Consider the following 15,455-nt stretch of genomic DNA (forward strand, 5'->3'; position numbering starts at 1 on the left):
AAAAAAACACATTTTCCCCACATTTCTGTGGTGTAAACTTTTGAAATCTGCGTGGATCCACAAATTTCCACCCACCCCGCGTTCCCCAAAGTCCTATGAGAAAAATGGTACCTCACTTGTGCGGGTCTGTCTAGTGCCCGCGACAGGAAACAGCGCAAATTGCAACGGTCACACCTCAATTTCGCAGTGAAAAATGACCCTTTTAGGCAAAGTGCCTAGCTGTAGTTTTTTAATCCTAGCTCTGCGGGCACCTAGGGAAACCTAGCAAACCTATACATTTTCGAAAACTAGACACACAGGGGAATTCAGGATGGGGTGACTTGACTGCCTCCCACCAGGGACTCTTACCCAGAATCCCTTGCAAACCTAAAAAATTATCCAAAAAAACGCATTTTCCCCACATTTCTGTGGTGGAAAGTTCCGGAATCTGCGTGGATCCACACATTTCCACCCACCCCGCATTCCCCAAAGTCTTATGAGAAAAATGGTACCTCACTTGTGCGGGTTGGCCTTGTGCCCGCGACAGGACACGGCGCAATACGCAACGTGGTCACACCTCAGTTTCGCAGTGAAAAATGACCCTTTTTTGGCAAAGTGCCTAGCTGTAGTTTTTGAACCCTAGCTCTGCGGGCACCTTGGGAAACCTAGTAAACCTATACATTTTTTTAAACTAGACACCCAGGGGAATCCAGGACGTGGTGACTTGACTGCCTCCCACCAGGGTCTGTTACCCAGAATCCCTTGCAAACCTAAAAAATTGTCAAAAAAAACAAATATTCCCCACATTTCTGTGGTGGAAAGTTCAGGAATCTGTGTGGATCCACAAATTTCCATGCACACCGCGTTCCCCAAAGTCTTACGAGAAAAATGGTACCTCACTTGTGCGGGTTGGCCTAGTGCCCGCGACAGGAAACGGCGAAATACGCAACGTGGTCACACCTCAATTTCGCAGTGAAAAATGACCCTTTTTTGGCAAAGTGCATAGCTGTAGTTTTTTTATCCAAGCTCTGCGGGCACCTAGGGAAACCTAGTAAAGCTATACATTTTTGAAAACTAGACACCCAGGGGAATCCAGAATGGGGTGACCTGACTGCCTCCCACCAGGGTCTGTTATCCAGAATCCCTTGCAAACCTAATAAATTGTCAAAAAAAACAAATATTCCCCACATTTCTGTGGTGGAAAGTTCCGGAATCTGTGTGGATCCACAAATTTCCACCCACACCGCGTTCCCCAAAGTCTTATGAGAAAAATGGTACCTCACTTGTGCAGGTCGGCCTAGTGCCCATGACAGGAAACGGCGCAAAACGAAACATGGTCACACCTCAATTTCGCAGTGAAAAATGACCCTTTTTTGGCAAAGTGCCTAGCTGAGGTTTTTGAACCCTAGCTCTGCGGGCACCTAGGGAAACCTAGTAAAGCTATACATTTTTGAAAACAAGACACCCAGGGGAATCCAGGATGGGGTGACTTGACTGCCTCCCACCAGGGTCTGTTACCCAGAATCCCTTGCAAACCTAAAAAATTGTCCAAAAAAACACATTTTCCCCACATTTCTGTGGTGGAAAGTTCCGGAATCTGCATGGATCCACATATTTTCACCCACCCCGCGTTCCCCAAAGTCTTATGAGAAAAATGGTACCTCACCTGTGCGGGTTGGCCTAGTGCCCGTGACAGGAAACGGCAAAATACGCAACATGGTCACACCTCAATTTCGCAGTGAAAAATGACCCTTTTAGGCAAAGTGCCTAGCTGTAGTTTTTTAATCCTAGCTCTGCGGGCACCTAGGGAAACCTAGCAAACCTATACATTTTCGAAAACTAGACACACAGGGGAATTCAGGATGGGGTGACTTGACTGCTTCCCACCAGGGACTCTTACCCAGAATCCCTTGCAAACCTAAAGAATTATCCAAAAAAACGCATTTTCCCCACATTTCTGTGGTGGAAAGTTCCGGAATCTGCGTGGATCTACACATTTCCACCCACCCCGCGTTCCCCAAAGTCTTATGAGAAAAATGGTACCTCACTTGTGCGGGTTGGCCTTGTGCCCGCGACAGGACACGGCGCAATACGCAACGTGGTCACACCTCAGTTTCGCAGTGAAAAATGACCCTTTTTTGGCAAAGTGCCTAGCTGTAGTTTTTGAACCCTAGCTCTGCGGGCACCTTGGGAAACCTAGTAAACCTATACATTTTTTAAAACTAGACACCCAGGAGAATCCAGGACGTGGTGACTTGACTGCCTCCCACGAGGGTCTGTTACCCAGAATCCCTTGCAAACCTAAATTGTCAAAAAAACCAAATTTTCCCCAAATTTCTGTGGTGGAATGTTCCGGAATCTGCGTGGATCCAGAAATTTCCACCCACCCCGCGTTCCCCAAAGTCCTATGAGAAAAATGGTACCTCACTTGTGCGGGTCTGTCTAGTGCCCGCTTCAGGAAACAGCGCAAAACGCAACGTGGTCACATCTCAATTTCGCAGTGAAAAATTACCCTTTTTAGGCAAAGTGCCTAGCTGTAGATTTTGAACCCTAGCTCTGCAGGCACCTTGGGAAACCTAGTAAACCTATACATTTTTTAAAACTAGACACCCAGGGGAATCCAGGATGTGGTGACTTGACTGCCTCCCACCATGGTCTGTTACCCAGAATCCCTTGCAAACCTAAAAAATTGTCCAAAAAAAAACATTTTCCCCACATTTCTGTGGTGGAAAGTTCGGGAATCTGCGTGGATCCAGAAATTTCCATCCACCCCGCGCTCCCCAAAGTCCTATGAGAAAAATGTTACCTCACTTGTGCGGGTCTGCCTAGTGCCCGCGACAGGACACGGCGCAAAACGCAACGTGGTCACACCTCAATTTTGCAGTGAAAAATGACCCTTTTTTGGCAAAGTGCCTAGCTGTAGTTTTTTAATCCTTGCTCTCCGGGCACCTAGGGAAACCTAGTAAAGCTATACATTTTTGAAAACTAGACACCCAGGGAAATCCAGGATGGGGTGACTTGACTGCCTCCCACCAGGGTCTGTTACCCAGAATCCCTTGCAAACCTAAAAAATTGTCCAAAAAAACACATTTTCCCCATATTTCTGTGGTGGAAAGTTCCGGAATCTGCGTGGCTCCACAAATTTGCACCCACCCCGCGTTCCCCAAAGTCCTATGAGAAAAATGGTACCTCACTTGTGCGGGTTGGCCTAGTGCCTGCGACAGGAAACGGTGCAAAACGCAACGTGGTCACACCTCAATTTCACAGTGAAAAATGACCCTTTTTTGGCAAAGTGCCTAGCTGTAGTTTTTGAACCCTAGCTCTGCGGGCACCTTGGGAAACCTAGTAAACCTATACATTTTTTAAAACTAGACACCAAGGGGAATCCAGGACGTGGTGACTTGACTGCCTCCCACCAGGGTCTGTTACCCAGAATCCCTTGCAAACCTAAAAAATTGTCAAAAAAAACAAATTTTCCCCAAATTTCTGTGGTGGAATGTTCCGGAATCTGCGTGGATCCAGAAATTTCCACCCACCCCGCGTTCCCCAAAGTCCTATGAGAAAAATGGTACCTCACTTGTGCGGGTCTGTCTAGTGCCCGCGACAGGAAACGGCGCAAAACGCAACGCGGTCACATCTCAATTTCGCAGTGAAAAATGACCCTTTTTAGGCAAAGTGCCTAGCTGTAGTTTTTGAACCCTAGCTCTGCATGCACCTAGGTAAACCTAGTAAACCTATACATTTATTAAAACTAGACACCCAGGGGAATCCAGGATGGGGTGACTTGACTGCCTCTGTTAGACCTGGCACCTTGGCGTGAGTCTCCCTTCCTCTTTTTTTCGCTGTGCCTCATGTGTTTTATGGTGTTGGCCGCTCAGCGCGCTGTGCCACTGCCAACCACTGTCGCGGTGCGAGTGCTCTCTATGTAAATTGTATATGTTGGTTGGATTCCATGATTGGATTGTTTGATTTACTGTCAGACCCCAGTAAAGTGCGCCAGGAGCGCCAGGGCATGTAAAGGCAAACACCGCTGGTGGGCCTGCAGCACGGGTTGTGCCACCCACAGAAGCGGCCGGTAAAATATGTCTAAGGTCTGCCATCGCAGAACCTGCGTGCAGTCTGGTACTGACATGCTGACTGGCAAGTGCCCACACTTGCCGGTCCCTAACACCTTCCCTTAGCTGCATGTTAGTCACCCCTCTGGTAGGCCCACGGGCAGGGTGCGTTGTGAGCGTAAGGTAGGACAAGCCTAGATGCGTGGCATGTCCTGGTAGTGAATGACCGCCATTTTGTTGTTCACTGCTGTAAGGCTACCCTGTTCTCATAGGCCAGTATGGGCGGCTTGGATTGTTACACCCTATGATCCTAACTGACCCAGGGAACATGGTAGAAGGTCGAGTTTAGTATGCCTGAACTCGGAACAACAAGGTACATCTTTTCGCAAGGTTTATTTTAATATTCCGGGTTTGCAAATGCCGCTTTTAGAAAGCTGGCCTTTGCTTGCCTAAACATTTCAGCCCGCCTCTGCGTGATGTGTATCTGATGTCTGGCTGGTGTGAGTGACAGGGCTGGGGGAACCCAGATGGGCGGGGCTAGGTAGCCTGGTGGTGAATAGGACGATCGACAGGTAGATGGGTGGGAGGAGTGCTCCTAGGCTCTGAATAGGACAGTGCTCTGCCACCTCAATGCCGGCTGCGCCCCCTGTGGAGCATCTGAGGACTCTGCCCTGCACTCTGAAAGAAGAAGCCTGCATCGCGTAAACAAAGTGCTCAGAAACCGGACTGGACTAGGCAAAGGACCCCCTGGCCTGGGAGAACAAAAGATTTGCTGTATAAATGGAGGAGCCCTGCTCCTAAGAAACTAGATCCGCTTTTGACCAAGAAGAATCTCTGCCTGAGGAGGAGGCACCGGGAAAGCTGTAGGAGGAAGACTGTCCCTATCCTGGGGGATTGGCCTGCAGTGGTGACCTTGCTGCCAAAGGGGAGAAGAGAAACTGTTGCTGAAGACTTTGTTTTATTTTTACTCTCAAGACTTGTGCTTTTCCAAAACGATCTCCAAGGGCTTGGAACTGAGCTTGCCCCCTGAACTGAGCCCCAGGACCATTGGGCTCTACCTGATCTTCACTCGCCTGCCGCTGGACTGTGGTGTCCTTTCCCTCACCGGAGCTGTGACCCTCGTGCCCCAGTCCCTCCTTGAGCCGTGACCAGGACTGCTTAGCCACCCCCGCCTTGGGAAGAGCCTCGCTCGATCGGAGCCGCTCCCCCTACGCTGTGCTGGGCTGCCCCTGTCACCTCGCTCGTTGGAGGCTCGCTGTGCACCTTCACCCTCCCACCGGAATCGGCATTTGTGAGCATCTCCAAGCCTCGGACGGCCCGGACTTATCTGCGTGCCCGGCTGCCCCGCTTTGTTCACCCGCCACCTGCAACACCCCGCTCTTGTCGTGAGCCTGAAGATCAGACACCCATCGTGAAGTGTGGGAGCCTCGGACGCCGCCTCGCCCTTCTGTCGAAGAGCCGCTGAAATCCCGCACCCGCCTTTGCGTCAAGAAACAAGGTACTGTACTTACGAACTCGACCGCGAGCTCACATCGGATCCAGGGTCCGCAACGTTCTGATTTCCCTGTCATCTGCCGTGTGCTTCCTGGGCGCTGCCTCAGCACGAAGTGCGCTGAGGCCTACAGTTACCTTGTGCCCGCCTAAAAGAACTTTCCGTAACAAAGAGAACTTTACCGTATTCCTAAGAATTGTGGCCCCATCAGTTCAACGTTACTGGGCCTTGTATTTGAATCTGCTGAATCTACATAAAAGCTTATTTTTATATACTTCCTGATTGGTGTCCGTTTGTGGTGCATGCAAGGGGTTTACTGTATGTGTAATTGCATTTGCTTAACCGTGTACGCCTGAGACTTAGCCTAGACTGCTCGCGCCACGCACCTAGAGGGTGAGCAGGGGTTATTCTGGGGAGTCATCCTTCGCCCTGACAAGAAGTAAAGGGTCCCTGCTTGTTGTGGGTTCACACCTGCGTCAACCAGAGGCCCCTCATTTCGAACATTGGTGGCAGCGGTGGGATTTACGGATTTGCATTTGTGGTTTGTGTATAGTGAATCACTAATCACCACGTAGTGAGAGCAGACCAGTAACACAGCCACAAGACTAGCATTTGTTTTTGTTTTGCCAAGAGTCTCCGTTGTTAAAGCCATGCCTGGTTCGCTTCCCGCCGGAAGGGCAGCTTCTATAATCTCTGGATTTGAGGACATAGATTGGGAAGAAGACGCACTTCAGAATCATACCAATGAAGAATTGAAAGGTTTTTGCTCCAAGTTCAGGATTGCCCAAACTGGATTAAAAAACAAGGCCCAACTCGTGAAGGCGCTGAGGGCCTGGTATGAGTCAAAGGCACCAGAGAATCAGGTGGAAATGGTTCCACCAGAAAGTGTCCATGAGTTTGGCAGAGGCCTGTCTCCAGAAGAGTTGGCAGACAGGGCAGCAACCCGGGCACACGAGGTGGAGATGGCGAAACTTCATGGGCAGATGGATATGGAAAAACAAAGATTAGCCATGGAAGAAAAGAAACTACAATTAGAGCATGACATGAAGCTGAGGGAGCTGGAGCTGAAAGCAAAAAGTTTGGAGCTTAATCCCTCTGGTGGCAGCACACCGCCAGTACCGGCGGAACCAAGAGTTTATATTCCCAAGGATGTGGTGAAGGAGTTCTTCAAGAATGACGACATCGGGCAGTGGTTCAGATCCTACGAGGTAGCCATGTCTTCCCACCGGGCCCCTGAGAGAGATTGGGGAGCGGGGTTGTGGGGACGGTTCCTGAGTGAAGGGCGGGACACACTGTTAGATTTACCTGCTGATGTTCATAATTCTTACACCCATATGAAGGAAGCATTGATGACTAGGTATGGGTTGACCCCTGAGTTATATAGACAGAGGTTCAGGGGTTGCACGAAGATTCCCAATAGTACGTATGTGGAGTATGTGACTTTCTTTTGCAGAGCGCTGGGTGGTTGGGTAAAGGGTAGTAAGGTAAATGATTATCAAGGGCTTCTTGATTTAATGGCATGGGAGCACTTGTCCAGTAATTGTTTTCCTGAGCTACGCCAGCACCTGATAGATAGTAGGCTGACTAACCCTAGGAAGCTTGCTGAGGAGGCAGACCGCTGGGTCAGTACCAGGGTCCACAAGGGTACCGTGGGAGATTCCGCCAAAGGTGGGCAGGGTCCCCAGCAGAAGAGTGGGGGGGACAGGGGTAAACAGAAGCAGTTCCAAAAAGGCCCCCAAAATAGTCCCCAAGGGAACCAAGGGAAGGGTTCTCAGCCTCCCCCACCCCAGAAACCGACCGGGGCCACGACAGGTCCTCCTGTTCAGAAGGGGCCCGTAAGATGTTACAGGTGTAACAATTTGGGGCATTTTGCCTCTGATGTAAAGTGTCCATTGTTTGGTAAACCAGCACCCACTGGTGCTCCACCCCGGCAGGTGACTAGTGTAGCCTTGGGGGAGGAGAGGGATGTCCAAGGTGGGTGGGGTCCCGCAGAGATGTCCCTGGTCTCGCTAGGAGACCGTGAAGTGGTCCCTCCAACCCAGCTGCCTGAGAACACTAAGAAGTACAGGCAGTGGGTGACCATTAATGGCCATAGAGTGGAAGCTCTTAGAGATACAGGAGCCAGTGTGACAGCTGTCAGGTGTCACCTGGTGTCTCAAGAGCAGGTGGTCCCCAATGCATTCTACCCCGTTGTTGCCGCTGACAACACAGAGAGACACTGCAAGGTGGCTCAGGTTCCCTTTGAGTGGGGGGGGGGGGTCTCTGGTACTCTTCAGGTAGCTGTGAGGCCCGCCATGCCTGTAGACTGTTTGTTAGGGAACGATTTGGAGAGCTCACCTTGGGCTAAGGTGGAGCGGAGTGCTCACCTGGAGATGTTGGGTATGCCGGATTGGGCGTGTGTCACCACACGGTCCATGGCAGCCAGTAGAGGTACTAAAGAGGTCCTGGGGCCTGAGAGGGAGGCCCAGGAACCGGCCTCAGAGAGAAGGAGCAAGGGGCACGGGAAGCCGGCCCCTGAAGTTCCCACGGTCCAGGAGGAAGCAGACCTTGAGGGGGATGCCCTGGAGCCTACAGGGGAACAGATAGCTGAACTGGGAGACCTGCCGGAGCTGACCCATTGGCAGCAGGAAGGGGGTCCCACCAGGGAGGACTTTTGTAAGGCACAGAAGGAGTGCCCTTCTCTCGTGGGTATGCGGCAGCAGGCTGCAGACCAGGCCGCAGGTGATCAGTCAGGATCACATTTCGTTTACTGGGAGAATGACCTATATACAGAGCCTAAGGTTGCTGAGCCTGGGTCAGCCCGTGCGCTGGTGGTACCCCAGGACTTCAGAGCCTTCCTACTGGGGCTGGCTCACGATGTGCCATTGGCAGGGCATTTGGGGCAGAACAAGACCTTTGAAAGGCTTGTCGCCCACTTTTATTGGCCTCAAATGCGCAGGAGTTCAGATACTCACTGCAGGACATGCCAGACTTGCCAGGCAAGTGGAAAGAGTGGAAGGAAGCAGAAGGCTCCCCTCCAGCCATTCCCTGTGGTCGGTACCCCATTCCAGCGAGTGGGGATTGACATTGTAGGGCCACTGGACCCCAGGACAGCGATGGGCAATAGGTTCATCCTGGTCCTGGTGGACCATGCCACCCGGTACCCGGAAGCCATTCCTCTGAGGACAGTGACGCCCCCGTGGTGGGACGTGCACTGATGGGAATTTTCTCCTGAGTGGGATTCCCTCTAGAGGTGGTGTCTGACCGAGGTACCAATTTCATGTCCAAGTACATGAAATCTCTTTGGCAAGAGTGTGGTGTAACCTACAAGTTCACCACACCTTACCACCCCCAAGGAAACAGGTTGGTTGAGAGATTCAACCGAACCCTCAAAGGCATGATAATGGGCCTAGAAGGACCCATGAGGCGTAAGTGGGAGGTCCTCTTACCATGCCTTCTCTTCGCTTACCGTGAGGTGCCACAGAAGTCTCTGGGGTTCAGTCCCTTTGAGCTTCTGTATGGTCACCCAGTCAGAGGACCTCTAAGTCTGGTCAAGGAAGGCTGGGAGTAATCTCCCAGGAAACCTCCCCAGAATGTATATAGCTACATGCTGGCCTTCAGGAATCAGACTAGGCGATTCAGGCAACTTGCTGAGGCAAATCTGGAAGCCAGCCAGGAGGAGATGAAGCGGTGGTACGACCAGAATGCCACTCTGGTAGAGCTTCAGCCTGGACAGAAGGTATGGGTCTTGGCCCCCGTGGAGCCGTGCGCGCTCCAGGATAAGTGGACCGGTCCCTTTGAGGTGGTGGAGCGCAAGAGTCCTGTTACCTACGTGGTGGACCTGAAGTCTCCTAGGAACCCCTTAAGGGTCCTACATGTCAACCGCCTCAAGCCCCACTTGGAGAGGTCCCAAGTGGGCATGCTCTTGGCAACAGATGCTGGAATGGAAGAGGAGACAGAACCTCTTCCTGACCTCCTGTCAGCCAAGGAGCAAGATGGGTCAGTGGACGGTGTCATCCTCTCTTCCACCCTGACCCCTGAGCAACAGAATGATTGTCGCCAGTTGCTGGGACAATTTTCTGATCTGTTTTCCCTGGTCCCTGGTGTCACTGATTGGTGCGTCCATGATGTGGACACTGGGGACAGTACACCTGTGCGGCACAAGGCCTACCGGGTGACTGACAGGGTGAGGACATGCATCAAGGAGGAGGTCTCCAAGATGTTTGCACTCGGGGTAATTGAGTCTTCTAGCAGTCCTTGGGCCAGCCCCGTGGTCTTGGTCCCAAAGGCTGCAGCGCCGGGAGCCACACCCGAACTCCGGTTCTGTGTGGACTACAGAGGACTCAATTCGGTCACTAGGATCGACGCACACCCCATCCCCAGAGCTGATGAGCTCATCGATCGGCTAGGGGCTGCCAACTACCTCAGCACGTTTGATTTAACATCTGGGTATTGGCAGATCGCCTTGACCGAGGGGGCCAAAGAGAGGTCAGCATTTTCCACCCCAGATGGGCACTACCAGTTCCGGGTTATGCCATTTGGGATGAAGAATGCCCCTGCCACCTTCCAGAGATTGGTCAACCAGGTGTTGGCTGGGCTGGATTCGTTAAGTGCAGCCTACCTGAATGACATCGCGGTGTTCAGCTCCACTTGGGAAGAACACCTGCGACACCTCTGGGAAGTGTTGATGGCGCTGCGCAGGGCAGGCCTCACGATCAAGGCGAGTAAGTGCCAGATCGGGCAGGGTTCCGTGGTGTACTTGGGACACCAAGTTGGGAGTGGCCAGGTGGCACCCCTTCAGCCCAAGATAGAAACCATCCTGAATTGGGAGGTGCCCAAAACCCAGACAGAGGTGAGAGCCTTCCTAGGTCTCACCGGGTACTACAGGGGGTTTGTCAAGGGGTATGGCAACATGGTTGCCCCCTTGACAGCGCTGACTTCAAAGAAGCAGCCCAGGAAAGTGATTTGGACTGACACCTGTCAGAAAGCTTTTGAGGCCTTGAAAACTGCTATGTGCACGGCGCCCGTGCTCTTGGCTTCCAACTTCTCCAAAGAGTTTATCGTTCAGACAGACGCTTCAGAGCATGGTGTGGGGGCTGTTCTTTCACAGATTAATGAGGAGGGCCTAGATCAACCCGTAGCCTTTCTTAGCAGGAGGTTACGTCCACGGGAACAGAGGTGGAGTGCTATTGAGCGTGAGGCATTTGCTGTGGTCTGGGCGCTGAAGAAGCTAAGACCCTACCTGTTTGGGTCACACTTCCGGGTTCAGACGGACCACAGGCCCCTCAGATGGTTGATGCATATGAGGGGTGAGAATCCAAAGCTGTTGAGGTGGTCCATTTCCCTACAGGGTATGGATTTCACGGTGGAACATCGCCCTGGTACAGATCACGCCAATGCTGACGGTCTGTCCAGATTTTTCCGCCTTAGTGATGAGGAACTCCCTGGGGTAGGGTAGTTCTCCCCACCTTTCAGCTGGAGGGGACACGTGTTAGACCTGGCACCTTGGCGTGAGTCTCCCTTCCTCTTTTTGTCGCTGTGCCTCATGTGTTTTATGATGTTGGCCGCTCAGCGCGCTGTGCCACTGCCAGCCAGTGTCGCGGTGCGAGTGCTCCCTATGTAAATTGTATATGTTGGTTGGATTCCATGATTGGATTGTTTGATTTACTGTCAGACCCCAGTAAAGTGCGCCAGGAGCGCCAGGACATGTAAAGGCAAACACCGCTGGTGGGCCTGCAGCACGGGTTGTGCCACCCACAGAAGCGGCCGGTAAAATATGTCTAAGGTCTGCCATCGCAGAACCTGCGTGCAGTCTGGTACTGACATGCTGACTGGCAAGTGCCCACACTTGCCGGTCCCTAACACCTTCCCTTAGCTGCATGTTAGTCACCCCTCTGGTAGGCCCACGGGCAGGGTGCGTTGTGAGCGTAAGGTAGGACAAGCCTAGATGCGTGGCATGTCCTGGTAGTGAATGACCGCCATTTTGTTGTTCACTGCTGTAAGGCTACCCTGTTCTCATAGGCCAGTATGGGCGGCTTGGATTGTTACACCCTATGATCCTAACCGACCCAGGGAACATGGTAGAAGGTCGAGTTTAGTATGCCTGAACTCGGAATAATAAGGTACGTCTTTTCGCAAGGTTTATTTTAATATTCCGGGTTTGCAAATGCCGCTTTTAGAAAGCTGGCCTTTGCTTGCCTAAACATTTCAGCCCGCCTCTGCGTGATGTGTATCTGATGTCTGGCTGGTGTGAGTGACAGGGCTGGGGGAACCCAGATGGGCAGGGCTAGGTATCCTGGTGGTGAATAGGACGATCGACAGGTAGATGGGTGGGAGGAGTGCTCCTAGGCTCTGAATAGGACAGTGTTCTGCCACCTCAATGCCGGCTCCGCCCCCTGTGGAGCGTCTGAGGACTCTGCCCTGCACTCTGAAAGAAGAAGCCTGCATCGCGTAAACAAAGTGCTCAGAAACCGGACTGGATTAGGCAAAGGATCCCCTGGCCTGGGAGAACAAAAGATTTGCTGTATAAATGGAGGAGCCCTGCTCCTAAGAAACTAGATCCGCTTTTGACCAAGAAGAATCTCTGCCTGAGGGGGAGGCACCGGGAAAGCTGTAGGAGGAAGACTGTCCCTACCCTGGGGGATTGGCCTGCAGTGGTGACCTTGCTGCCAAAGGGGAGAAGAGAAACTGTTGCTGAAGACTTTGCTTTATTTTTACTCTCAAGACTTGTGCTTTTCCAAAACGATCTCCAAGGGCTTGGAACTGAGCTTGCCCCCTGAACTGAGCCCCAGGACCATTGGGCTCTACCTGATCTTCACTCGCCTGCCGCTGGACTGTGGTGTCCTTTCCCTCGCCGCTCCCCCTACGCTGTGCTGGGCTGCCCCTGTCACCTCGCTCGTTGGAGGCTCGCTGTGCACCTTCACCCTCCCGCCGGAATCGGCGTTTGTGAGCATCTCCAAGCCTCGGACGGCCCGGACGTATCTGCGTGCCCGGCTGCCCCGCTTTGTTCACCCGCCACCTGCAACACCCCGCTCTTGTCGTGAGCCTGAAGATCAGACACCCATCGTGAAGTGTGGGAGCCTCGGACGCCGCCTCGCCCTTCTGTCGAAGAGCCGCTGAAATCCCGCACCCGCCTTTGCGTCAAGAAACAAGGTACTGTACTTACGAACTCAACCGCGAGCTCACATCGGATCCAGGGTCCGCAACGTTCCGATTTCCCTGTCATCTGCCGTGTGCTTCCTGGGCGCTGCCTCAGCACGAAGTGCGCTGAGGCCTACAGTTACCTTGTGCCCGCCTAAAAGAACTTTCCGTAACAAAGAGAACTTTACCGTATTCCTAAGAATTGTGGCCCCATCAGTTCAACGTTACTGGGCCTTGTATTTGAATCTGCTGCATCTACATAAAAGCTTATTTTTATATACTTCCTGATTGGTGTCCGTTTGTGGTGCATGCAAGGGGTTTACTGTATGTGTAATTGCATTTGCTTAACCGTGTACGCCTGAGACTTAGCCTAGACTGCTCGCGCCACGCACCTAGAGGGTGAGCAGGGGTTATTCTGGGGAGTCATCCTTCGCCCTGACAAGAAGTAAAGGGTCCCTGCTTGTTGTGGGTTCACACCTGCGTCAACCAGAGGCCCCTCATTTCTAACAGCCTCCCACCAGGGTCTGTTACCCAGAATCCCTTGCAAACCTAAAAAATTGTCAAAAAAAACACATTTTCCCCACATTTCTGTGGTGGAAAGTTCCGGAATCTGCGTGGATCCACACATTTCCACCCACCCCGCGTTCCCCAAAGTCTTACAAAAAAAATGGTACCTCACTTGTGTGGGTCGGCCTAGTGCCCGCGACAGGAAACGGCGCAATACGCAACATGGTCACACCTCAATTTCGCAGTGAAAAATGACCCTTTTTTGGCAAAGTGCCTAGTTGTAGTTTTTGAACCCTAGCTCTGCGGGCACCTAGGGAAACCTAGCAAACCTATACATTTTTGAAAACTAGACACCCAGGGGAATTCAGGATGGGGTGACTTGACTGCCTCCCACCAGGGTCTGTTACCCAGAGTCCCTTGCAATCCTAAACATTTGTCAAAAAATCCACATTTTCCCCATATTTCTGTGGTGGAAAGTTCCGGAATCTGCGTGGATCCAGAAATTTCCACCCACCCCGCGTTCCCCAAAGTCCTATGAGAAAAATGGTACCTCACTCGTGCGGGTCTGCCTAGTGCCCGCGACAGGAAACGGCGCAAAATGCAACGTGGTCACACCTCAATTTCGCAGTGAAAAATGACCCTTTTTTGGCAAAGTGCCTAGCTGTAGTTTTTGAACCTTAGCTCTGCGGGCACCTTGGGAAACCTAGTAAACCTATACATTTATTAAAACTAGACACCCAGGGGAATCCAGGATGGGGTGACTTGACTGCCTCCCACCAGGGTCTGTTACCCAGAATCCCTTGCAAACCTAAAAAATTGTCCAGAAAAACACATTTTCCCCACATTTCTGTGGTGGAAAGTTCCGGAATCTGCGTGGATCCACACATTTCCACCCACCCCGCATTCCCCAAAGTCTTATGAGAAAAATGGTACCTCACTTGTGCGGGTTGGCCTAGTGCCCGCGACAGGACACGGCGCAATACGCAACGTGGTCACACCTCAATTTCGCAGTGAAAAATGACCCTTTTTTGGCAAAGTGCCTAGCTGCAGTTTTTTAACCCTAGCTCTGCGGGCACCTAGGGAAACCTAGCAAACCTATACATTTTCGAAAACTAGACACCCAGGGGAATTCAGCATGAGGTGACTTGACTGCCTCCCACCAGGGACTGTTACCCAGAATCCCTTGCAAATCTAAACAATTGTCCAAAAAAACACATTTTCCCCACATTTCTGTGGTGGAAACAGTGCTTAATTTGTGCCGGTGCTTTCCGGTGCTTAGCACCGGCACTTACTGATCAGGGCGGGGTCTACCACGCTGCAACTCTGCATGTCGTATGCCACTGTGATGCGCGTAGGCAGCATATAAAATTACCTCACTGACCCCGCTCAAACGTTGTTGTGTTTGCAGTGTTCGTCTCCCGAGGCCGAGTTCCGGTGAAGCAGTACTGCAGAGTCTGCACTGAAGTCAGTGTGTTGTGGCAGTGAGAGGCAATAAAAATATTCACATCGATCACATCTGATATTATATGATTCATTACTGCGTCCAGACCGCCCGACTCTAGCCATAATTTATTTCCCCATTTCCAACTCCTATATGATCCACATTCAAATTTAACTGGTTGTGAGGATGCGCGTTGCGAATCTGGTTTACTTAGGCGGTGGCTGTCCGTCCTTAGTTCAGTGTTTCCGGTGGGCGGGACACTGATTGGGCTCAATTTGGGTTGGATTTAGTTCTGCGCGCCTGTAGGGCTGTGCCGCAGGCAGTGTGGCGTAGATTTTCTTTTAAATGCCATGCCCCTGCACACCTGTTCCCCCTCCATGAAACATGAGCGAGTGGTAACTCGGGTTAACGAGTGATGACGTTGAGTGCAGGCAGCAGCAGGTCCATCGCAGTTATCCCATTAATAAAGGCAGACAGCCACTGCCCACCATCACCTAACCGTAAGTGTAGAAACAATGCCTGTTTTTTTTATGAGCATGGCTGTGGTGGGTGGTGTGTGACGTGACTCCAGCTCCCGCAGATGAAGAATCGATGATTGCACAGGGCCCCAGCCTCTGGCATGTGCAGTAGAATAGGCGCTGCTGACAAGCATGGCAGAGTCTTTAAAAGCACCTGTTGCTGCGTTCCAGCTTCGAGCAATTTTCAGAAAACTATCAAATTGTCAAGATAACTCCAGGTGATTAACGTTCTTCCTGGCTCGAGATTGAAGTTTTTCTAGTGGAATTTTTGACTAATTGTGAGGTAGGTAGCAGAGAGGGTTAATATGCCTACTGCGAGGAAAATGTTTTCTGCAGATCACAGA

This window comes from Triturus cristatus, chromosome 2_1 (genome assembly GCF_964204655.1).
Source record: "Triturus cristatus chromosome 2_1, aTriCri1.1, whole genome shotgun sequence".
In the NCBI taxonomy this organism is placed as follows: Eukaryota; Metazoa; Chordata; class Amphibia; order Caudata; family Salamandridae; genus Triturus; species Triturus cristatus.